Below are 12930 nucleotides of genomic sequence, written 5' to 3' on the forward strand. Positions count from 1 at the left end.
AGCCTCCGTTTGTCAGAAATTTGAAGTGTACCAAAAGGGATGGATCAGTTGATGATTACCTGTTCTGTTGAGTCCCTTTGGTACTCCTGGCATTGGCCACTGTTGGAAGACAGAGTACTGGGCTAGATGGACCCTTGATCTAATGTAGTATGGCTGTTCTTATATTCTTATGTCTTTTAGTTCAAGTAATCAGGCCTTACAATTCTTGTGCCAAGACAGAGATTCACTTTCCAGCATCAACCAAGGTCTCCCTGCCAAAAAGTAGGCGATGTGCGGGGGGGGGGGGGGGGGGGAGATGCATGCATATTCTCTGTTATATAAACTATTTCCATAACAGGTCTTACCGAAGTGTCTTGCTGAAACTTACACAACTCTATAGATGACCCCAGGAGTCAGTTCAGCTTGAAGTACAAGCATTCACTCACTTTCATCTTTCAAGGAGTCTTAGAATAGTGGGCTGAAGTTCAAAACTCCAACCTCAGAGTATTCAAAATAGGCCATCTTATCCCTTTCATTCCCTAAACCATGCCAGGAAGTCAAAGAAAATCATCATCATCCTCATCTCAGTTTGGCTCCCACATTCAGACCAAAACTCAAAGCCAGTTAGTCCCTTTATTGATAACCTAGAATGTGCATTTGTGAATTACCATGGAGATGATGCCAACAATACATAAGGTTCTGCAGCACCTTCTGTGTTGTAAATTGGTATAACAGTAAGTTTTTAGGCAGCACGGCCCATCCAAGGGATGACACCAGTGTTTCCCTGAAAACTTAGTACTTGGGCAGCCACCCTGGAGGGATTCAGGTGCCACACAGCTGATTAGCAGAGCGCCCACAAACACCCACAGTAGGCAGCATGTACTTCTGCCTATCCACACATCTTGGTTCACGAAACAAAATTTATTCCATGCATGGAGGGAAAAAATTAATGGGAATCCTGGATGACACACATATGAGATACTATCAAAACAAAAAAGCAGTCAAGTAGCCCTTTAAAGACTAACAAAATAATTTATTAGGTGAGCTTTCGTGGGACAGACCCACTTCTTCAGACCATAGCCATACCAGAACAGACTCAATACATGTCACATGACAGACAAATTCCAAGCACTTTTTAGATGTGCGGCAACTGACAGGTAAAGCTACCTGAAGGGGTAGTGAAGGGGGTGAGGAAGAGGTAGGACATCGCTGAGACCAGATGTGCTTCTTAAAATCAAGCGTGTTTGTGGAATTGATTGTGAAATTCACTGGACTTCAAAGAAAACTTCCAGAGAAGGGAGATGGAGGCTTCATCAGTCCTTCCAAAAACTACAGAAAGGGTGAGCTCTCAAGTTCGAAGCAAGCCAAAAAAAGCTGTCAGGGAAAGGAAATTGTGTCACACTTTTTTCCCCCCCAAAGCTATTGGACAAACTTCCCTCATATTTAAGAGTGACATGATGGAGACAAACAAGTTGATGTTCTTTTCTTTATACAGCCTTAGACAAAGACCAATAAACATTTGTTTCTACTTATACAGGAAAAATATACAAACTGCTGCTGCTATAATTAGACTCAACATTTCATAAAAAGGAGAGGTGGAGTCAAAGTGAAATATCAACACTCAATGATGGAGTAATAGGAATTCATCTGAGATATGAACCTGCAAAAAGCACAGAACACCCAGGAAAGATGCCGTTGAGGTTAAGATATAGCTTTTTCCACCTGAACACAAACTTTTGGGGTTGTCCCAAGTATGTCAATCTATGTGCCTCAGTCTGTAGGATACTACCTCCCTACATCACAGAGATGAGAGTTTCAACTTTCTAATACTTATGAGGCATTAACATACCATAGTGAAATGCAAGAATAAATTAATAATAGGCAGATCACATTGTAGCATTCTGCACTTTATTTAAAGCCAAACAGCAAAGAGAGCACTAACACAAGGAATCATCATGTTACAGTTTCAGAAAAATCTGCATGCCTCATGGCAGCAGAACAAGTTTGATTGGCTTACATAAGAAGAAAGTTTGGTGCTACTTTAAAAAAAGACCCGAGACAAAAAGTTTCAACATACTTATTGCTAACAGCCAAAAATGTGGTGTGTGTTGGAACATATTACTTTGGTTTTAGGAAATCTGCCAGCTAAATAATAATTTGATTCCACTAAACAATACCTAGATTTATACCCAGATTTTAGTAAGGCATTTGATATGGTCTCACGTGATATTCTTATCAATAAGCTAAGCAACTACAACTTACATGGGGCTACTATAAGGTGGGTGCAAAACTGACTGGATAACCATACTCAGAGAGTAGTTACTGATGGTTCATAATCCTGCTGGAGATATATAACAAGTGGGGTTCTGCAGGAGTCTGTATTGGGACTGGTTCTGTTCAATATCTTCATCAACAATTTACATATTGGCATAGAAAGTACGCTTATTAAGTTTGCAGATGATACCAAGATAGGAGGGGTTGCAACTGCTTTGGAGGATAGGGTCAAAATTCAAAATGATCTGGACAAATTGGAGAAATGGTCTGAAGTAAACAGGATGAAGTTTAACAAAGACAAATGCAAAGTGCTCCACTTAGGAAGGAACAATCAGTTTCACACATACAGAATGGGAAGCGACTGTCTAGGAAGGAGATTGTAGAAAGGGATCTAGGGGTTATAGTGGACCACAAGTTAAATATGAGTCAGTGTGATGCTGTAGCAAAAAAAAAGCAAACATGATTCTGGGACGCATTAACAGGTGTGTTGTGAACAAGACACAAGAAGTCATTCTTCCGCTCTACTCTGCAATGGTTAGGCCTCAGTTGGAGTATTGTGTCCAGTTCTGGGCACCGCATTTCAAGAAAGATGTGGAGAAATTGGAAAGAGTCCAGAAAAGAGCAACAAGAATGATCAAAGGTCTAGAGAACATGACCTATGAAGAAAAGCTGAGAGAATGGGCTTGTTTAGTTTGGAAAAAAGAAGATTAAGGGGGGGGACATGATAGCGATATTCAAGTATCTAAAAGGGTGCCATAAGGAGGAGGGAGAAGACTTCTTGTTCTATCCTCAGAGGCCAAGAAGACCAAGCAATGGGCTTAAACTGCAGCAAGGGAGGTTTAGGTTGGACATTAGGAAAAAGTTCCTAACTGTCAGGGTGGTCAAACACTGGAATAAATTTCCTAGGGAGGTTGTGGAACCTCCATCTCTGGAGATATTTAAGAACAGGTTAGATAAATGTCTATCAGAGATGGTCTAGACAGTACTTGGTCGTGACATGAGGGCAGGGGGCTGGACTCGATAACCTCTCAAGGTCCCTTCCAGTCCTAGCATTCTATGATTCACAAACAGTTTTAAGTATGAATTTATTATTTAAGCTTTAATTACTTTATTTTACTACACTTTTTTGTCAAAGGTTAAGTTAATGTTCACAGCACACGAGTAAGATGAATTCAATTCTTAGACAAATGCTGCAGTTAGCAAAAGGGGGAACTCCCCCCAACAAACTAATGTATTAAAAAGCCCAAGGCAGAAGATTCAGAATTACACAGTTAAATTTGCAATATCAAAATATCTGTGAAGGCATGGAAATTCAAGAGCTACATCAAAGTTATCACAAGAATCCCCTTTTGTGATCCCAACTACTCATTTTCCGTCTGTTTATTTTATTACTATTTGGCTGCGTCTACACGTGCACGCTACTTCGAAGTAGCGGCACCAACTTCGAAATAGCGCCTGTCGCGTCTACACGCATCGGGCGCTATTTCGAAGTTAACTTCGACATTAGGCGGCGAGACGTCGAAGTCACTAACCTCATGAGGAGATAGGAATAGTGCCCTACTTCGACGTTCAACGTCGAAGTAGGGACCGTGTAGACGATCCGCGTCCCGCAACGTCGAAATTGCTGGGTCCTCCATGGTGGCCATCAGCTGGGGGATTGAGAGATGCTCTCTCTCCAGCCCCTGCGGGGCTCTATGGTCACCGTGGGCAGCAGCCCTTAGCCCAGGGCTTCTGGCTGCTTCTGCGGCAGCTGGGGATCTATGCTGCAGGCACAGGGTCTGCAACCAGTTGTCAGCTCTGTGTATCTTGTGTTGTTTAGTGCAACTGTGTCTGGGAGGGGCACTTTAAGGGAGCGGCTTGCTGTTGAGTCCGCCCTGTGACCCTGTCTGCAGCTGTGCCTGGCATCCCTATTTCGATGTGTGCTACTTTGACGTGTAGACGTTCCCTCGCTGCGCCTATTTCGATGTTGGGCTGAGCAACGTCGAAGTTGAACATCGACGTTGCCGGCCCTGGAGGACGTGTAGACGTTATTCATCGAAATAGACTATTTCGATGTTGGCTGCACGTGTAGACGTAGCCTTTGTGGGATCCTGACAGAAAATAGTCTTCGCCAAATACTACTTAATTTCTTTATCTATGGACACAGACTAGCATGGGTGTCTCTGTTACTACCTGAACAAGAGAGCTAGATTATTCTGCATAACTGGCCTGTACCTATCATTATTTACTGCTCAACAAATTTTTGTGTTGTCTTCAAATATTATCACTATTAATTTTGTCTATCTCCTATCAAAACAAAAAAGCAGTCCAGCAGCACTTTAAAGACTAACAAAATAATTTTTATTACATCATGAGCTTTCATGATCTGAAGAAGTGGGTCTACCCCACAAAAGGTCGTCGCCTAATAAATTATTTGCTTTGTCTTTAATGTGCTACTGGACTGTTTTTTTGTCTTGTTCAGGTGTGTTTATTAGAATACAGGCTTTAATACAGCCAAATGTGAAGTCATACCTCCATGAATGAAAGGTGTAAGTCACGCTTACAAGGTGGGGGAGGGTATGTGGAATGAAGTGAGGCTGAAAAGCTAACAAGTTTGCTCAAGTTACCACACTAAAAGTAACACCTTAGTAACACATCAGGGCAGCAGTTCACACTACACTCAACTACAAACCTGTTTGACACCTCTGCCATACATGGCATTGCAGCGGCACTGCTATTTTTAGTTCGGTAGCTTGAACAGAGCTAGTACGTCTGCCTACCCATGCTGGGAAGCACCCTCTCCGCTGCTGTGTAGACATACCATTACAAAGTAGTTGCTAAGACAACACTATGAACCCTGCACACATAAGCAAGACAACTTCAAGAAGAAGTAGGAAGGTGATATTAGTGAGAAAATTACTGGAATCCGTGTCCAATTCTGGTGTTTTTATTGAGAAATGGTAAAGGCACTCCCCGAGTTAGAAACATCCAACATACGAACATTCACACATACAAACAAGAGCTCTCCTGCAGACCCAGGGAGGGACATCCTTAGGATTTATGGGGCCCTATGCAGTATTATTAAACTGGCACTCTTACTCCAAGGGCAGCCTGGGGAAAGGGGATTATATTTTTTGGAGATGGGATTTTATAATCTTCAGCAACAAATTTTAAACTTAGGTCCTATGTACTAATGCGGTAAATTGAGAAACCGACAGTATATACCTGGAGTTGGAAAATGCCTGTTAAATGGCTTCATTATGACCTGAATGGCTCTATCACAGATTCAATGTGCTTCTAATAAGTCTGGCAGGCTTTTCCACTTCTCAGTTAACTAGATCCACAGCGTCCAACACCTTCCCCTCTTGCCACAAGTGGCGAAAGGGACACTACACCGTGGCGATTTGCTCTGGAGTGGCATGCGGCTCTCTGAGCCTTTAAATGCAGCTCCTCCAAACCGCACACATGGGTGCTGTCTGCCCGCTCCGTGCATGCATCCCACTGCTTGATGGGACAAGTGTGTGGTGGCGGCGGCGGTCCCTGCCAGCTTGGGCTCCCACACAACTCCTGCTGGGGCAGCTCAAGTGGCTGTGGTGAGTCACCTTATTCAGTCTGCACGAGGGTGAGGAACTGGGGAGGCCTGGCACTGGGGGAGGGAGAAGGAACTGTTGCGGGGGGGTCTGGGAGTGCTTGGCTGTGGGGGAGGGCATTGTAGGGCAGGTAGGAGTGCCTGGCAATGGTGGATGGGGAGGGCATTGTTAGAGCAGGGGGTGGAGGAGGGCAGCTGTGGCGAATACAGAAGGACGACAACGAAAAAAAGCAGTCCTGTAGCACCTTAAAGATGAACAATTTTATTTAATAGTTTTTGTGGGTAAGACCCACTTCTGATGAAAATATGCTTCTTTTTGTGAAGCTACAGACTAACACAGCAAGCCCTCTGAGACTATGCGACCACGTCTGTTACTTTGGCATTGTAAGAAAGTAAGCCGTGTTCTGACTTACTTTGAAATTCAGATAAGAAGGGGAGAGGAGGGAAAATAAGCAAAAAGCCAAAGACCTCACTCATCTACCACTTCTGAAGTAGATCTTTCTTTTTCTCTGGTATTTAGGAACAGAGGTTTCTAATGAAAATGAACTTGTCTTAATTATAAAAAGGATGCTCATGCTGCATAGAAATGATAATATCAGCCTCTTATGTAACAGCATCATTATATGCAAAGCACTTTGCAAATAATTAAACTAATTAGTTATTCCAACATCCTATGAAAAAGAAATAGGATTACTGCCATTTCACTGATGGACAAACTCACTCGAAGAACTGAGGTACGTTACACAAGGCCACAGGAACACTCTTTGGTGGGGCTGCAGTTAGAACTGAGAAGTTCCCAGCTTCCAGCTCCATTTTCAGTCCCTTTTAGCTACACCACAGCACCTCTCTATATTGCATAAACATTACAAGAACAGGAAAACACTGCCTATCGATGTACTTTGCAGGCAAAAATGGAAAATGGCCCTTTCCACTTAATTTATTAACATTTTATAAGAAACTGAAGTCATGTCAACCACACAGGTTGAACCTCTCTAATCCAGCACCCTCAGGAGCTAACGGATGCCTGATTAGAGAATCTGCTGGACCACAGGAGGTCAATATTGTCTAGCTGCATGATCAACACTTCCACAGTTTACTGGGCTCCGAGAAGACATTTAGGGATAAATTACAGCTAAATAACAACACAGAACACTGAAAGCCAGGACTGGTGGCTGGAAACAAACTTTATGGGACAACAGGCAACTTGGCCACACACATGATAAGTGGTCAGCCAGATAACTAAAATCATGCTGGATTACGTACATTATCAGAGAGAGTTCTAGATTAGAGAGGTACAACCTGTACTCAATGATTAGAGCAAATAAAGTTATAGAAATGTTAAATACCTAAACAGTTTACAGTACAGTGAAACCAGATACTCCATAACAAAACTGTCCACTTGGATACCAAAAATTAAGGTAAGAATATTAACTAGGTTTCTAATTCTGACATCCAATATTTTATAATAAATGACATTTACATTCAGGAAAACTAGTGTGACAAAGACGGAAAGGGGGAAGTGGACATTCCATTTTTACATTAAAAGCAGAACTGCATAAACTGTTCTTTCATAACATTACCTAAATATACCAAAAACAGTACATTTCTGTAGAAATGTCACGTCTCTCGGACACTTAAGTTAAACTCATCCCCTTGTAAATTTTGTTACAATTTGCTCAACAGGCAAGTTATTAACTTATTCACATTTCTTAGGATATTACTTGTACTTCTACAGGCCAGACTTTCCAACTTGACTGCCTGAAGTTAAGTGCCTAAATAGTTTGTTTCTCCGAAAGACTTGAGCATCCACATTCACACTGTTGTCAACAGGAGCTGCAAGTGCTTAGCATCTCTGGGTGAAAGGGGTGTGGAAAACAACTTTTACTAAGCTGATTACAGTGTGAATTTACAGAGCTATCTTAATGCACTCAAGAGAAAATTTTGAAAATGTGTGTGAATTTTCCCAAATGCAGAACAAAATTTCTTTTCATTACTTGACTGATATTTGTAACAAAGAAAATAAAACTACTGCTTAAGTCACCTGTTGTTGTATCATTGAAATCAATTTTCTAATGTCTTCCCAAGCCGGCTTCTGTGAGGACAAAAATATAGCAGATGTTTAGGGGAATTATTCAAAACAGCATAGTAAAATATCTTTGTGCTCCTTTGAATTAAAAACAAAAACAAGCTATACCCATTTACTCAGAAAACACTTGCTTAGACCCCAATCCTGCTTCCAAGAATTTCAAGACTTAAATTCCGAATAACTTTCATCATGCAGGAACAGACGATTAGGACTCTCTTTACATACTGCACTACATGATTATTAAATCAGTGCTTTTCCTTGCCAAGACCCAATTAAAAACCCAAAACATTCGTAAAACAGAATGTAAACTACAAAAATGCATTAACCTACTACCTCTTCCCAGCCATTAATAGCAGTTTTGAAAAATAATCTGAACATATAGAAGTAAATAATTTTTTGGATGATCAGTATTAATCAGTATTCTAATTATTACATGTTAAGACAGGTAAACTTAAAACTCATCAAGACCAAACTAGTGGGGACAGGAAGACCCAGTCACTTTTATGTCCCTGCCAGTTCCTTCCATGGTACAATTTCAGCGAGCAAAATGATTCAGTCTCAGTATGTGTTCATACTTCTGACCAACTTGTCAGCAAGCTGCCTCCCAAGTGGAATTTGAAGAATCGGCATTAAGATTTAGAAGGGCCCTAGATTCTGAAAAGAGAAGAGAATAAAAGACAGCAGATGGGAGGAAGGAAAGGTGCTGTGGCTGCAAGACTGGCACCACCAACACCGCAGAATTAAGACAGTTTTATTGTAAATCTCATTAAAAAAGTTAGTTTCTGTGGTTTTTCTTTCTTTCTTTCTTTCTTTTTTAAAAAGGGTTCTTGTGAATTCCTGATTGATGCTGCCTGTCTTATGACCTCTGCCCTTACAAAGGGGAAAGCCTCTCTCATTACTGTAAACAGGACCAAAGCTACAGGCTATCTTTAGCTACCTGGCCACCAAAGTCTCTGACCTTTAGAGGAAAGTGAGATTGCACCCAGCAAAGATGAATGCCAGCTTCCATTTGCTGAAATGAAGCTAACAGAAGGAAGATAGTGGCTCCTTAGCATCCACACGAATGCTGATTAGGGGCTAGGTGAATGTGGAGGTTTCAGAAATGAATCCATGGGCAGGGGTGGCAGGTTTGCAGAAACTGTGGTGGTGCCCAGAACAGCCAGAGACCCAGCCCAGTGCCAGCCCCCAGATTCCATTCCAGAGCTGAAGCCTGAGCTCCCCTCTCCCCCACATTCAAAACCCCTCTTGGAGCCTCCATCCATCTCCTACCCAAATTCCTTACCAGGGCCTCAGACAGGTGTGGGGTGGGAATTTGGGCGGGATGCAGGCTCTCAGAGGGAGCCTGTGGATGGCAGGGCTGGGGAGCAGAGGAAAGGGTGCAGTGCTTACATGGGCCATCCTGCTCTGGCAGCTGCTCCTAGAAACACTACCCTCACAGCTCACATTGGCAGCAGGGGCACTCAAAGTGGGGGCACTGCACAGAGACACACTCAGTGCAGGGGCTGCAGCAATGTGCCAGCACCTGCTCTTGCCCTCCTGCACTGCGGATGGAGATGGCTGGGCGCTCAGGCCATTTTAAATCACGAGGGAGCAACAGGTGGGGAGAATCAGCCTTAATTTTGCTGGAGCTAAGCCCAGAGCCAGGAATATTCCTGGTGCTCAGGCACCATGGGCCCACAGAACTTGCCACCAATGGCCATGGGTGCAGAAACAATGGAAAACATGCTATGAGGACGTGCAGGGACGAGATCTGAAGAATAACCCAGGGAGGCTGGGGAGGAAAAGAGAAGGCAGAGACTGATGGTAGAGGGAATATGGCATGGCAGAGAGCGAGCCTCTGGTAGGGAAAGAGGATTTAACTAGGCAAGTTAATGGATAGATGGGGAATGTAGACAATGGGGGATTATGAATATGAGAGAGAGAGCTGCCTATTCTGCTTTGTTAGGAATGGGGAATTACATATCATTTAGTGCCTGCTCCTTTCAGACACACAATTAGGGACAGTGAATGCAGGTCCTTCCCAAGCAGCAAGGAAGACACATTTTTGTGTACATTTATGCTCATTTTTTATCTTGAAATTATCCCACACAAGTTAGGGGTGGAGAGTTTTCCCATTCAAAGGGGAAAACATTTAAAAAAAACCCAAACAAACAGGCAAAATATAATTTACCATTTTAAATCTTATTTTTAACCCAAGCATGGTTTTTGGGGCTTTGACTCAATATTTTGAATGTTTGGAATAAGGCTGCCAAAGAAGAACTCAGAGCCCTTGAACCGCAGAATTTGCATGATGCGGAAGCCTAAGCCAGTTGGCTAGTTTGTCTGTCTTTGGCCCTATGAAGTTGAAAGGCTTTAAAACAAAAGCTGGTTGATCAACAGTGTCTATGGTAAAGGTCTGTAGAAATCCCTTAACAACAAGGGAGAACCAATATGCAGTCTTAATGAAACTGACTAGAGTCAGACATCCTCAAGAGGTCTATTAGCAACTGAATGAATACTCAGGTGCCACTTCATATGGGTGCTGAGAAGGCTGCAGAAATGACTAACACTGTTTACACTAGAGAAACAAACCCCTTGTAACTGAAACAGTTGTACCAAAACAATTTGAGTACAAGCCTTTCATTTCGCCTCTTATCAGCTAAGCTGCTTCAATTTAAGGAAACCACTTGCACATCAGCTTTGCTATTTTAAACCATGCCAATTGCAATGCCCTACTGGTACCTATTTCATAGTGGACAGTACAGTTTCCAGATGTAGCATATTTTGGAAAATTCAAAAAGGTCAATTATGCAAATGCAAAAAGATCACTGTGAGATATTCACTTGCACACCTCCCACCACGAAAGTGCACACTTGTTGAATGTCTGGACTAGACGCTGAAAGTTGACTGAAGGTCGCTTTTCATTTTCCAAGTACTATCACTATTAGTCAGCAAACTTTACCTCTCCCCAGCACTCTGGTAACAAAAGAGGCCGGTTTCTGCTTAGAATGCTAAGTCCTGTACCTACTACTGATCAGTCTCTCTTCAGTATTTCAGATGTGAAGTCATTAGTTAACAGGGGAAATAATTAAAAATTAAAAAGTTAACACGGTTTAATTACTATTTTTCTTCTTTTGTGCTCTAGTAAATGCTTAAAAAATACATTAACCTTATATGTTACTTCAACTAAGGAGGAAAGGATATTCACTAGGCTCAAGTGAAATATTTTTATAGGTTATTGCTAATTGTATTGTATGACTCAAGTAAAACTTTTATTGGCAGCTAATCCACACAGAACACCTAAGATGCACTTAGCCTGAGCACTATGTACACATTTTAATATCAGCTTCAATAAAATGTTTACATTTTTGCCCCACATCAAATAATGTTATTTTAGTCACCTTAAGCCGGAGCACTAGTTTCCATTAGCCTAAGAATTAAAGATTCCATCTCAGGGTGGATTGGTTTAAATCCCCCCAAAATAATAATCATTTATTTAAATCAAGTTAACAAAAAAAGCTAAAACTGACTGTGCTTAGAGTGCACTTAATTTTGGAGTAAGCCCCACAGAACTCACTTGGCACTTCTGCTGTTTGAGAAAACAAGTACAGGTTGAACATCTCTAGCCCAGCACCCTTGGGACCTGACTGGTGCAAAATGAGAGAATTTTCTGAGCCACAAGAGGTCAATATTGTCTGGCAGGATTACCAAACACTTTATGGCTTACTGGGCTCTCACAAGACATTTGGGCATAAATTAGAGCTAAACAACAGCACAAAAACACCAAGAGCCAGGACTGGTGGGTGTCAATAAATTTTATGGGACCACAAGAACCTTGAGCACACCCATGATAAGTGGACATCCAGCTAACTAAAAATCACACTGGGTGATGGATGTTTCTGGATGAGGGAGTGCTGGACTAGAGAGGTTCAACCTGTATGGACTGGGGTTCCCTTGTAAAAGCTGAATTATGCTGAAGTACAATAGACAATGGATTTATGGCACCACAATTTGGTCTGGGGCCAGGATGTTCCAAAATAAGACACGTGTGTTATGAACTATAAAATATGAAAATGACACCTAGTGACAACTGACAGCTCTAGATTTCCTCTTATTGAGGCTCTCTCTATTGTACATGAGTGATAGATTCAAAAGCTAGTTTATGAATTAATCAAGCCTTAAGATAAGCTAAAATAGCTAAACCAAACTTTTTTTCTAGGCAACATCCAACAAAGCAAGAGCTTGAGAATTTACTTGTCAAATCACACTTACGTTAAGTGTGACAGAGTGAGGAGCAATGATCTCAAGTTTCAACTGGGGAGGTCCAAGTTAGAAATTAATAAAAACTAAGGAGGATGGTGCAGCACTGGAATGGAATGGGTTATAGAGGAAAGTTGTGGAATCTCCATCCCTAGAGGGTTTTAAGTCCCAGCTTGACAAAGCCACGGCTGGGATGGGTTTAGCGCCAGCTTGACCCTGCTTATCTTATAGCAGGGGATCAGGCTCTATTACTTCTTGAGATCTTTTCCAACGATGATCTTTTATGATTCTATAAAAGGCACAGAGTGTGTCTTGAAGAATGATGCACTGCAGATGAATTATTTAAGTTACTAAGCAGTTGATCCACTCAGCCATATTTTCATCCCCATCATATTCTCCCAAGAATCAGTTTCCCTTATGATTTTCTTGTAACTAGGTCCAGGTCTGGCCAAAGAGTTCATAGGGCCCAAGGTGGCATGCTGACAGTGGAGCCAAGCCAGTTGGAGCGCAGGGCCCAAAGCAACTGCTTTGGTTGCGTTTCCCTAAGACTGGGCCTCACTAGACCCAGCCTGTTCTTGCACTTCTTACATTTGACATGTACTCTTTTTTACCCAGGGAATAAATTTCTTCAAAATATTCCCAGGTAGGGTCTCACATATGCTCACAGGCAATGACAATTTTTCTGTTGCAAAAGTGTGAGGGGAATATAGGAAGCTGTGTGTGTTCTGAATAATGCCTTCTTTTTGATTTCTGTCCACTCCACTGTTCCTTTCTATGCTGTCTC

At 42.0% G+C, this 12930-nt stretch overlaps 1 protein-coding gene across 8 annotated transcripts in view; it reads right to left on the reverse strand.

The window, feature by feature from the left end:
- Positions 1-12930, reverse strand: part of TRERF1 (transcriptional regulating factor 1) — a 150474-nt gene that overhangs the window by 99125 nt on the left and 38419 nt on the right. For 6 of the 8 annotated variants that reach the window (XM_074989584.1, XM_074989583.1, XM_074989591.1 and 3 more), the window contains one exon: positions 7863-7913. The exons of the other annotated variants lie outside the window; for them this stretch is intronic. The gene's annotated coding sequence lies outside the window, so the exon portion shown is untranslated. The remainder of the gene's footprint in view (positions 1-7862; positions 7914-12930) is intronic. 8 annotated transcript variants of the gene reach the window in all.

This window comes from Carettochelys insculpta, chromosome 3, assembly GCF_033958435.1.
Source record: "Carettochelys insculpta isolate YL-2023 chromosome 3, ASM3395843v1, whole genome shotgun sequence".
Lineage (NCBI taxonomy): Eukaryota > Metazoa > Chordata > Testudines > Carettochelyidae > Carettochelys > Carettochelys insculpta.